This window comes from Camarhynchus parvulus, chromosome 1 (genome assembly GCF_901933205.1).
Source record: "Camarhynchus parvulus chromosome 1, STF_HiC, whole genome shotgun sequence".
NCBI lineage: Eukaryota > Metazoa > Chordata > Aves > Passeriformes > Thraupidae > Camarhynchus > Camarhynchus parvulus.
In genome coordinates this window covers 90,538,519-90,552,136 of record NC_044571.1, presented here as the reverse complement: position 1 = coordinate 90,552,136, position 13,618 = coordinate 90,538,519, and positions in this window count along the sequence as shown.

Here is a 13,618-nt window from a genome sequence, read left to right as displayed (position 1 = left end):
ACAGGTGAGAGTGCTGTGCCCCAGCCAGGGCTAAGAGACACTGGAGTCACAGCACAGGAGTGGTACTGCAGCCACCCCAAGCCACCCTTCTGTACTCATTGTTCCTAACCCCCTCTGAAACACCACTGTGTCAAATGTTACTGAGACACTTTCAATGAGCTGCCAACAGTGAAAATGACATTTTCTCTCCTGTTTGGCAGAGCTATTGTCAAAAATTAGGCTTACAGATTGGGTTAGTTCTCTGAAGAACATTCTTACATAAAACAACAAAGTAAATATGCCACCAGGCAGTGCCCAGCTCTCTTGTACCTGAAATGTACCACCAGGCATTCCAGTCATTATTTTTTCTGGCTTTGGGCATCAAAATGCTAACACAAATCACATTTTCTTATTTTCTGACAAAGTTCTTTCAAATTACTACGTAAACAGGAGAACTGACTTAGGAGAGACAGCCAAGCTTTGTTTCTTGAAAAAGTTGGCAGTCTGAAAAACAGCAGGTGGGGGAGGGTGAGGTCTTTGCTTTTCAGCATTTGCTGTTACTCATGATAGTGGTAAATAAAAATCAGTCCAATGCATAATTTATACTGATGGTGCCCATTTGAAAAATGTCCCTTAAAGCTTTGTAATGAGTCTGCAACTTGATAATAAAAATGGGAAATCAACTTCATTTCCTTACAGAGAACAGGCTACTTCATGAAAATAAGTTTGTGCTTGTCCTCCTTTACCCGGTATAGCCATTCTCTAAAATCATCCTTTTTCCTCTTCAATACCAATGTAATCTGTATCAAACCCACAACTTGGTTGCTACTAATAACACTTTTCTGAATACCAAGCCTACCCATCCACAGGGGGAATGCATATTACAAAAATCCCAGCTGCAGTATTTCATATTTGGCAATCCCACACATATTTCCATTTCATAATTAAGCAACCAAGTCTCCAAAGCCTGTCCATTCAAGTTGTAGCATCTCCTCATCCCCCAGGAAACCACAACAGTGGTTTAAAGGAAAATTGTGATGTATTTGAGGGGATGGAAAAGCATAAAGCACCTCCAATTTCAGTTAGTCTGTTCATAGATTCTTTCCTTAACTAAGACTACTCTCAGAAAAACCCTAAACACACAGTAAGGACATCTATTAAGCTTTCATCCTCAATTTCAAAAATGGACTGACAATTAAAACCATTTGTGAGAGTCATGGGTGAGCTAGTTGCTTTTTTAGACTGAAAGATTCTCTTTTGACTACATTGCAAAGTCCATATTTATTTTTGGCCCCTTGGCTGATGAAATGACCTCCCTTTAGAATCTGCACATATAAATAGAATTGACATTTTAATGATGAGTTTTCACAAGCTATTATAACCCAGCATCCCAAGCATCAATATTGTTCCAAGTCTGGATGCACAGGGCAGTTTTACAGCTGCTGTGTCTCTGTAATGTGCAAGTGCCTAGGGAGGTTGCCTGAATACCTGAGGTGTCTGAGAGAAATTACTGAGGTGTTATCTCTCTGAAATGCCATAAGGTGGCAGTGAATTGGGAAATTGGTACAACTTCTGGGTAGAACAAAGCTCTAAGGAGCTCAGGACAAGAGTAGGGGAGGGGTTTTGTTTGCTTGTTTAGGTGTTTTCATTTGTTTGCATTTCATATACCAGCAATAAACTTCAGCCATTCTAATCAGACACTGAATAGGCCTGCTCCAGCAGGAACTGGGAGACATGTTCCTGCACAGGAACTCCTGCTATTTTCTTTCTCCATTGCTTCCTTTTCAAGTGATCAGCAGGAAGATTTTCTGTTTGCTTACCTTGCAGCTCTTGCTGGGTCATTCCATCACAAGGTATGGTGACAAGCCTACCTCTTGCTAGTCTGATAAGGATTAAATGATTCAAAGCCGTTTTGAACCTTGCTATGCTAAAGAATCTAAATTATATTAATGGATCTACCAGTCTTATATCTAACTCCTTGATATTGCCAAGGCAATTATCCAGAGAATAATTTAGTGAGACATTATAATGGCTTGTCTCTTGTTTGATTGGCATGGGCAAACTCAATAGTTATGGTTGAACTTTAACTTTGCTTTTTTTTTCCAGTGGAAAATCAGCGATTGTAACAGTAACAAATTTACCGATTGCCCAGGCGTTAATGATTAAACAATAAATCCTGAAAAGTGGTTTTGATTTTTGTCTCAGAACAAAACCCAAAGGAATCTATGTTTAGAACATACCAGTTGCATGTATGTTTCTGAGCAGGACACAAATTTTTAATCCTGAGAACCCACTATGTTGTAATCACTTCCTGTCACAAAATATGTCATCATCAACAATTGCTTCAGAGGACAGCTGATGTTTTGCTGATCTGGATGTGCGTGGGTGCTCCCAGTCCTTGCAAGACTCCAGGTAATTTTGCCAGAACCAATAAAGCTGAGTGGTCCAAACAGTTCAGTGTAACAGGAGCTACAGACAACTTCTGTATTTCAATTTGTAGTGGAGGTGAATGAGCAGAGACACCAAATACAGGTTCATGGCAACATGAATCTTGCAACATGTGGAAAACGTCAGTGACTCAGTACGCTGTCAGATGCATCGTTCTGTGGAATTAAGTTCTCCCTGCTGATGTTCTGCACACGTTTCAGGTTGGTTTTATCCACTAGCTCTTGACAAAAGCATCAGGCTTCCCATCATGCCAGAAGAACATCTTGTTCAGTTGGACAGTTGCCTTTGCCCCAGAATTTGTCTGACCACACTGTCTTCATAGATAACCCTGGAAAACAACAGTGTCCAGAGCCAGAGGAGCTCTACCAGTCTAATGAACTTTTGACAAGTCTTCCAGATTCTTCTTGTCTGGAAAGCAACATCTATGCCCATTTCCTACGGAATCTGAAAGGGTTCAAATCTAGAAAAAATTTTGGTCTCTTCTGTCTCACGTTAGATTCAGTCAAGCAGCCCAAGACTGACATCCTTTTGCTCTCTACTACAGTTTTGGTGGAAGGCCCCATGAATGCCCCATTCTCACAATTTCCCTGCTTCCCCAATCAACTTCCAAACTGGCTGTTGAGGAGACTTTTAAAGTAAAGACAGCTAAAGCCAGCCTGATTCCCGAGGCCTTCAGTTCTTTTGAGAAAACCCTGGAGGGACAGACAGCCCTAACTACAGCCCCAGGATTAGGTCTACTCTTTAGCTGGATCTTGGTAGACGTATGGAAGAGGCATGTGCAGGGGAAAAGAGCCAGGCTGGCTTTCCAAGTCATCACAGTGACCTAGAAGTTGTACCAGGAACGAAGCACAACAGCCAACAAAGGAGATTTTTCTCCACTTCCTCCTTCAGACAGCTGGGGATGTTGCACCAGGGTGATGAGGTTTATTGTGCCTTCTCACAAAAGCAGGAAGAGGATTCGCTAGTTCCTATTGAACTAGTTTTTGAAAAGAAAGCATTGCACATGCTGCAAGGTGCCAAGAGGAGAAGAGGCTGTTGAGAATAGATATTTGCACCACCAAAGAAGCAAAGAAAGCAGCCATAGCCTGGTGAAGCCTGTCTGGGGTGCCGTCCTTGCTGGAAAGGCTCTCTGCAGAACAAAATTACCATCCTTAACTGCAGAGAAATGCTCATCCAGCTCTTGCTGTTGCAGCTGTTTTTACCCTGGCTGAGAATAACTGCATGGGTACAGGTCTCCCCAGGACAGCCAGCTCTGTGAGGGAGAAAGAGGACAATAGTGCTTGGTGGGTTAGAGCTATTCTTGATATCCACAAGGCAAACTGTGCTATAGAATGTTTGCAGAGAGAAATGATTGCTCTGCAGAAGACAACACATAGCAAAATGGTTGAATAGAGCCATCAAACCTTGCTCATACATCAGCTACAGCAGTGACCTTGTACTGTTGTACATCTCGCCTGTGATCGGGGGTCTCTAATTTGCAGCCCTGAATTAAAAGTGGTGATTCTCTTCAGAATCTGGGAGAAAATGCACAGCTAATTATGAAGTGGCCAAAAATGTAACAGTATTTTCATTTAGTTCATTGAGGTTTTGCCAAGCAGTCTAATTGATTTAATGATCCCTGTCCCTGGCTGCTCACTAATCACCATTGCACACTACTTCCTTCATCTTTGGCTGGCAAATGGTTACTAATTGTTGCTGCATCTTGCATTGTACATCTGGTGTTAACAGCTGTCCTTGCCCTGAGATTGAGAGACAGCTGTTTTTAAATGGAGAGCTGTCTCTCAAATCTCTAAAACATCTGGGAAAAGATGGCACTGAAACTGAGCTATCAAATATAAAAAGTTAGCAAATATGTGGACACACCAGAGGGTCTGCAAACACAAAACTTAAAAGTAGACACAGGAATCAGGAACAAAGACTCTCTGCTATGTCTTTAAAACACAAGTCCTGGGTGTTTCCCATAAAACGTGGCTCTTTCCCCTAATTCCCTGTAGACTGCTTGACATCATAAAATCTTTTACACTCTGCACACCTAATTTGATCAGGCTAACAACCCATGTTGATTTTGCTTCAGCCTATTAGACATAATTCAAAAGCCTTTTTAAAAGACAGGATTCAGGATCAGGCAGCAAGATCTAACCGGCTGGAAACAAGAAACCAGTAGCATGAAAGCACCAAAAAGGCCTAGAAATCAATGGAAACAATTGCATTCCTTAAAAAAATAAGCCCAACCAATCTTTTCCAGAATCTCCTTTCCTCCTGAACATTTTGTGACCGTGATTGTTACGAGGAACCTATTTTTTTCCTCTGCCTGTTTATTTTGTGTATTTAGCAGCACTGAGCGTACAGTCCATTGTTTTGCTAATGGTCAGCAAAGCTTATCTCCTGATCTAGCCCAGCGCTATTGCTCACATGCTGTTCTGCAAGACTTGGATGAGCACTCCTCTCAGACCCTGCAGAGGCTGCAAGCCAGCAGCGTGAGCAAGGTTGAACTCAACAGGCAACAATGAGCAGGCATGTAAGGACACAGAAAGGAAATGGGTGAGCTTAAACCAGGTTATCGTGACTGGAGCAGGAGACACTACAAATGACCCCTAAGAAAAGAGTCTGCTAGCAGAAAAGGCCTGGCAGAATTAACAACGCCTTTTTATAAAGGAGTCATTTCAGGACATCTGACTTAAGGGAAGTGCCACATTTATGTATTTTTAATTGGACTGGATTTAAGCCATATCAAGCTGATGATGCCATTCTGAGTTCAAAAGGATATTCTCTTTGCCTCACAGCACAGGAACAAGGGCACAATGCAATTAACAGGAAAGGCGGCACTTTCAAAAGCAGTAGAAGGGAGTATTTTTAAATTAAGCAGTTATTGTATATTTCAGGCACTTAAAGTAGAAGTTTGTGCTTGTCACTGGAAGGTGAGACACTTCTCCAGGAGATGATTCTAATTCCCAAGTGTGGTTGCTTTTAAACTGCCCCTAGCGGAGCCTGTCTCTTCTCTACACCCATGGAAGGACTCCAGAAAGACCTGCCTGGTAAGTGGCCTCTGGAGTAAGAAGCCTCCCACGAGGTGACAGGAAGACAGTTACATTTCTGACTGGATTCTGAAAGCCAGTGATGCAGGATATCACTGATGGGCAAGAACCTGGATAACACTGGTCCCTTTTTTTGGTAAAGAGTGCTGTTTGGAAATGTGCTGTTTGAATTCAAATCACTCTCTAAGTGTGGATGTATGGGAACATTTATAAAATGCTCTGAAACATCTTGCTCTGGCCACAATAAGGATCAAGATCTTGAACTAGAAACCAAGGGTTGAGCTGTTTAGTCATCTCCTTAAAGCTCAAGAGTGGTTCATCCTGACAAGAAGAAAATCAAGCAGTGGTGGCAGGAGGCATGTGTGGATGAGCAAAGAGGTCATGCCTAAACCCTGACATAAAAAGGAAATGCACAAAAGGTGGAAGCAGGAGCAGGTAGCCCAGGAGGAAGGTCTTACTGGTAACAGTGTCCTTTAGCAATCCCAGACCCCTGAGCAAGGGGCCCAAAAGTGCTGAGGAAACTGGATAATGTATTTAAAAGACTCTTTAAAAGATCATACTGATCAGGAGAGGTTCCTGAGGCTTGGAAGAAAGCCAAAAGCCACTCCTGTCTTCAACAGGAGTTGAAGAAGCATCTGGGGAATTAGAATCTAGTCAGCCTTTTCTGGTGTCCAGTTCTGGCCTCCTCAGTACAAGAAAGACAGGGATTACTGCAATGACTCCAGCAAAGGGCACAAAGATGATTGAGGGACTGAAGCACATCTCATGTGAGGGAAGACAGAGAGCTGGGAATGTTCATCCTATTCATCCCAGAGAACAAAAGGCTTAGCAGGAATCTCATCAATGTGTATAAATATCTAGTGGGAGAGAATAAAGGAGAGGGAGATAGGTGCCTGCTGACAGGACAAGAAGCAATAGGCATTATTTAAAACATGAAACTCCACTGGAACACCAGAAAACATCTTCTTACTCTGCCAGTCATCAGAGATCTGAAGAAGTCATGGAGTCTCATCTTTACCATGATCGAATTCCTTACTGTGAGGGTGTTGAGGCACTGAAAGAGGTTGCCCAAAGTTGTGGAGGAAGTGTTCAAGGCCAGGTTGGATGGGGCATTGAGCATGTTGGTCTAGTGGGAGGTGTCCCTGCCACAGCAGGGGGGTTGGAATGAGGTAATCTATAAGGTTCCTTCCAATTCAAACCATTCTATGATTCCATCTGTGGAAATGTACAAAACCTGACTGGACCCAGTCCTGGATAACCAGGTGTAGCTGACCCGCCTTGCATAAGAGGGGGTTGAACCAGATGATCTCCAGAGATCACTTCCATCCTCCACATTCCTGTGATGCTTCTGTGAGCCACTACAGTAGCTCCTGGTGTCTTGTATGCTCTTGGTTCTTGAGTGTTTTGCTGATTTTTCCCTGAGGTAATTAATTATTGGTGTAATTAATTGCCCTGAATGCATGTACCTCTGAGAATGAGGTGGTTGTGGAGAAACCCGAAGTTAAAAAATACTCAGAAGAATTGTCCATTAAAAAAAAAATAAGTAGAGGATCTGGGAATCACATTCATGACTGTGAGGTTCCATACACATGTTTCAGCAGAGTAAGGAAGGTCTAGGGAGATGGAAGCTGACAAAGCGCATAGGGCAGGGTCAGATGAGAAGTGGGGGAAGAGTGACATATGAGAGTCAGTGCTGAGTATGGCACACAAGAACCTTGGTTTTATTTCCCAGTCTATGAGAACGAATGCCACAAGGTCTGGGCAGTCTGGGTGGTGGTAGTGAAATTAAAGCCCTAAGACTGTATTGAAACTGGGTACCAAGCATGGACAAATAAATCAGAGTCAGTGTTTTCAAACCGTGCACCCAGAAAATGGAGAAAACACAATTAATGACTGCCCGGGAGAAGTCAGATTTATACGACCACCCAGGAACTCTGAAGCACAGACAGTTCTCCAGGGCAGCAGTCCACAAGCTGAACCATGAGCCTGTCCTTTCTCCAGCTATGTTCCCAGTCTCCTTCACAGCATGGTCCCAGTATATTTTATGCACTAAGGCAGGATGCCATTAAGAAAAAAATATGTGACCCTGTAATTAATGTCTGACTCACAAAAGAAGATTAGAGAAACATTTGTCAAGAATCATCTAGGAATAATTGTTCCTGCCTTGAGTGAAAGAGATGGACTGGAGTCTCCAGATGGTTCCTTGAGGTCCCTTCCAGGCCTCTTTTCCACAGTCATACATGCCAAAATTAAGCCAAATTAGGTTTGTGCACATTGTTTTAATTCCAGTTTTCTGTAACTTCTGAATGCTTGATTTCAGAGCCATTTTGGCACAGACTACAGTGTCCTGCTTTTTAGGATCCTGGTCAGTTGGTTTTAAAGCCAACCCAGCTTAGCAAGGATGCCATGGTATGCACATTCACCCCCTGTAAGAGCCTCCTGACAAAGACCTCTTCCAGGGACTGGCAGAGAAAACCAAGGTGACTGTGACCTCTCCAAATAACAAAGGTTGGGGTGGCAGTGGGAGGGGAAGCACCAGAAACTTGCCTTTCAGATTCACATGCTGGGAGCAGATAAGACAAAAATCTAAGGTTGCCTTGGTTCCATCCCAAAGTCTGGAGAACGATTTGTACCACCAGGAGCTTTTTGCTTCTTGCCATCCATGTTCTCTCCCATCCTATTTTTTTCAGACCCTTGAAAGCAAACAGCTCCTTTGCTACCTCTTCTGCTCCCTCTCCCACCACTGTCAAGTTAGGGTCTTTCCTCTTCCCACTCTTGCCTCCACTAATTAAATCACACCTCAAGTCATGCCCACACCCTAACTCTGTCCCCCTCCCAGTTCCCTGGCTTGTCCTGCCATCACACATTTTTTTTTGACTCTTGCTATTTTCCCTACTTCCTCACCTTCTTTTCTTCCCAACAGCTGCTCCCAAACCCTGGATCCTTGGTGGCTTAATCCTGCTCTCTGTTCTCATTGCTGTTCATTGTTAATTCAGAAAATCAGCCTCCCCCCATTCCTGCCTCTGCCCCAGTCACACCATCTTTCCCTCTTACACCACCTCCTCCCCCAGCTATTCCAGCCCCAGTCGCAGCAGATACTTCAAACAGATTTATCTCTTTCCTCCCACATCTGGCTATCACAACCACTTCTCCTGCCATGCTGCTCCACAGCCAGTGTGGTGGTCATCACTTCATGAGATAAACCCCACTTTGCTCTCAGCTCAGGGCAGCCTCCCACTGCAGTGTCTGGCAGGTGGGATGGGCTCAGCCACCACCTCTGCCCAGCCCAGGTGCTCCAGCAGCTGCCAGGACGCAGAATATAATCAGCCAGGACTTCCCACGGATGATTTGAGGATGGCTTTTTGTCCAGTAAGTGCTAATAAGCCTCCACAGACCTATGCAGTCTATGATTTTTCAAAGTCGTAAAGTGTGGTCCAGTTTGGATAGCTTTTGTCAAGATCCATAAAAGCTAGATTTCCTGTTTGTATGGTGTGTCTCAGACAAAAAACTAAGACATGCTTGAAATGGGACCAACGCATTTTTTTAGCATTCTTCTTGGTAATGTCCTGAATCACTTTCATTTTAACTTTTCATCACTCTGAAAATTATAAGCGAGTGAATCCAAGATATTTTTATAGGAAATGCTGTGCAGCCTTAATATGCAGAGGCTATTATACACCACTATGCATAGGAATGTTAATTGTTAGATAATACAATCATAAAGTATTTCACTTTTTTCACCTGTGTTTTTCTCATTTCCATTCTCACCAATTATCAAAATCTGCTAATTGCTGCATACTGTGGGCCTCTAATATTTTATTCTTCATTGGAGATCTTTTTGCTGCAGGACAAACTCGTCATTAGCTGGAACATCCCCTGAATTAATTTATTCAATTGGTGACTGCTGAGTCATAAAAACAGTGGTATTATACTGAGGACTTAAGTCATAGGCAGTGTTAAAGGAACAATCTGCCTGAGCAGCTGAATTAGTCTGAGCAATATCCTTTTCAGCACAGTGTCATGAACTTCCCTTACACTGATCAGGTTTTTTTTAACAAAGATGATATTCAGGTTTATTAAAGGTATTTCTCTTATCCTGGTCTTGGGCATTTGCTCACTATGTTGCTGGAAAAAAAAGCCACAAGGTTTATGGCAAAAGTGGAAGTCATTGTGCTCTTTCCCACAGACAAAGACATCAGCAGAACAGCTCTTGCTGCTTGAATGGCATGAGCAAATAGATTTCTTACATCTGTTTTGGTCAGTCCAGCATTTCCTTTATACTCCACAGGTAGGTTGCAAACTTGCAAATTTAAGGAGACAGTGGAAATTTCCCTGTGAGGAAAGCGTGTCTCTCAACGCTTCCAGGCATGTTGTGGCAGAACAAAGCTGTGACCTATTCTTTCATCTGCCACCCTCAGGGAAGGAAGATCTTTAGAAGTCAATGTCTCATTTATGACTGTGCATTAGAACGGCCTAAACTGGTCAGAGAGAGAAATTATTTTACAATAATCCTGTAAAAGGAGAGACTGAATCTCTGTAGCTCAGCTGTTGGCCACACAGGGCTTGGCACCGATCTGGAAATCCGCTGAATAACGTTAGAAACGATATTGTTCCTCGATTTCCAGCGGTACCAGAAGGTAGATGGTCAGTGCAAAACCTACCCTACCTCCTGCTGCTGCTGCTGCTGCAAGATTGATGCTGTCTAGATCAGGGGGAGGATAGCCCAATTCTGTAAAATAAATAGGCCCCTGCTGTGTCCAGCATAGAGGTGTCATCTCTCCTTGTAGGAGTGTGGCCCCCTGCAGCCCAGGGTCTGATTGTGTTGCAGGACACCCATTTTTCCCACTGGAAAGCTGCAAGGCGATTTTTTTATTTAAGTGCTTTACCAGACATACCTCACATGCTTGTGGGGTTGTTTCTAATGCTGTCATTATCTAGAAAAATCTTTGCCTCACGGTAGAAATTGCATACTTGCTGATGGAGAGCAGGGTTCTTTTCTATTTCTAATTGATGATTGTCAAATTCCAATTTTTCCAGACGGTGGGATGATCCTGAGAAAGTGGGATGTTTTTCCTCTGTGTAAAGACACAAATATATGCATGAGCACGCACAGAAATATTATTCAATTCACTAGAACCAGCTGTTGTGAACAAACCACCCACATATAGCAACTACTCAACAGCAAAAACATTGGTCTCCCCTGTTAATACTCCAGACTGTTGTCTGAACTCCTTCTCCATCTTCTCTGGCCTCTCACTCACTTTTTCAAGAGGACATTTGGGATTTTCACTGCCATCCAAAACCTGCTGTTTAAGGAAGTTAAAAAAGACCCATCTGGGAGCATCAGCTCCTGTTTTCCTGTTCTTTCATGGGTCCTACCGGTCACTCAGGCCTTGCTGGTGAAATACTCAGATCCAGTTTTGCAAATATATAGTGAAGAAATCTTGATGCAACTCAGGGAGGTGGCACTTGCCACCTCCCTGAATGCCAGGTGCCAGTGAGTGACAGAAGAGATCGTGGTTTTTCTCTCTGAGATGAATATAACAGCCAGTAGAAGAGACAAGGCTGTTGACTCCTTGAGTAAATTAGACCCCATGTCATCCTTGGATACACTTTGTTGTTGTTGGGTTTGTCTGCTTTAAAGGCTCAATTCAGACACCCTCAGGCAGCTGTGGCTGAAGGCAGTGGGGGCTGGGAGCTTTTTTCCAGAAGGCAGTGAGTATTTAGCCCAAAGGTGTTGTACTGAGGCACAGCAGGTACCCAGTAATGCTGGGCTTCCAGGGAAGGGAGAGCCTGGCTCCCCCACAGACTGCAGCACGCTCCTATCACTTATTTGCAGAGCTAGGAAAAAGGCCTCACCATTGGAGCGTTGTGAAGAATGGACTGCAGAAGCAGGAGAGCTCTAAATGTGTTTTTGTTACTGGCATGAAAAAGGCTGTAATAGCAAGGAAATTAGCTGATACTTGCCAAAGTGTAGTTCACCATCAATGTAAGTCTCACCTGTCAGAGGAAAAGAAGTCTTTATCCACCCCCTCTATTTGGGGGACTGTTAAAAAATACCCAACCAAAAGCCAGCTGCTTTCAAACAGGGTTTGAATTTGCTGTAATCATGTGCAGAGTACCCTACTGTTCATGGATCTAGCACTAGCATTTGCAGCCTAGCACTGCTGTAAATTCAAGGTGCGATTGCATCAGCTAATATTATTCCTGCTGTTCTCTTTGGTTTGAAATATCACCCGACTCATTTGGGTTAGATACGAGATGTAATTGCCTGGAAGCCTGTGTACAACTCCAGAAGGGTGCCTTGCTCATTATATTCACCTTTTCCAATAAAATATCCATGCTATTCTAATGTTGGATCATGTCATCAGGACACTGCACAGGGCTGTGCTTTCATTTTCCCCTTCTGTGAACCACTTGAGAGGTACCAGGGGCTTTTCTAAGGAACCCAGGTCTTTATGGATTTTCTAAACCATGGGAAACTCCAAGAAATAAAAGCTCTTCATGGTTTCTGCACTCACCAGGCAGAGGTGCATCTCTCAGCAATTGCAGGAGGTGTGTTGAAAGAAATCAGGGATGAACAGCCCTTCAGTGAGACTTTTAACATACTGGTGGTAAATCTAGGACCCGATGGGTGCTGGGAACCCCAGGGCCATTGCAGACTTGCAGAGAAAATGTCAGCTTCCTGATGACCCTCAGGATTTTTTCCTGCTTCTGGCCTGCCTTTCTGAGGTCCTAACTTCTAATGAGTGTTTCTTCTCTCTTTTCAAAGGTGGGCATAATCCTGTCCCAGAACCCTGTGCCTCTTGTGCTGCTGGAGGCAGGGAACAGTGCATACAGCCATGCTGACATGGCTGCCAAGGGAAGGGTATGACCTGGTAGCAATAAAACCAGGGCTCTTCCTCAAAGCCTTCCTGCAGACTGAAAGAGGGGTAGGTATGAGCTGCTAGAGGGAACTAAAAATAGACAGTCTCTTCTCTGAGTAGACCAGGGATCCTGGGAAGAAGAGGCCACATTCTTCATCGGCATGTAAGAGAGTAGGTTGGAGAAGGGAAGGAAGCACAGCTACTAGCTAGAAGATAGCACTGGCATGAGAACAAGTAGACAAAAATAGGCTATGAAAAAATGTGGGCTGCAGATCAGAAACAAGTTTCCTTCTGTCAAAGTGAAGTTCTTGAATAACCTGCCAAGAAAATTCCCAATGACTTAAGATGGACTGTGATAAATTAACAAGAGGGACTTTATGACTCACTGTTTGTCATTGCTGGGAAATATGATGATGACTAGGAGATCCCTTCTAGCCCCACATTCCTGCTGGTATGATAACAGAGGAATCTGTGTAGGGTGCAATAAATGCTGAATCACTGAGTGCTTTATCTAGCTGCCTGGCAGGACAAAGTCCCTCGTACCCATCCTGTCTGCAAGAACTTCCAGGACAAAAAAAACCCCAACAAACCTTACGTAAATGGTTGTGCTCTGGCAGCATAAAGCACACAGCTACGGATGCCTGAGTTAGAAGAAAACCAGCTCAGCTTCGTGCACCTCTACACAGGGTAAAGGTGGTGGTGTGGGTGTGAAAGCAAGGAACCCCACTGTAAACACTGAGAGGTACACATTCCAAGGTGAATGTGCTCCAGCAGCTTCAATACATAATCTCCATGAGAGAAAGAAACTCTTGGAAGCATGTGGCAGTGTCCCCTGCATTTGCTCAGCCAGGTGAGCGCAGGGATCGATCAGGTCCACAGGGCACGACCGTGTCACGTAGCAGAAAGTCCCTGCAGTGAACATCAACCACTGAGCCATCCACAGTTCTCCTGCCATGCCAGGACCCGCAATTCTTTCGATGGTATTTTTTCCCTGTCTCCATGGAGTTCCCCAAGCACTTTCTGCCCGAGCACAAGGCCAGCAATCAGGATGCAGCTTATACTGATGGGTTTGGTGCCTCACAAGTGGCTGCAAGCACAGACCTTGGGGTAACAGCAGCAGCTGGCAATTCAGCAGTGCAGAGCTGGAGGCAGAGGCCAAGAGGACAGCCCTGAAAAACCAGACAAGGGAAGAGATAGGCCTGGCTTCTTGGCTCAGGAGAGCAACGCTGCTCAGGAGGAGAGCACTTCTCCACAGCCTTCATGGCCACCAGACTCAAGGAAGACTTTTCT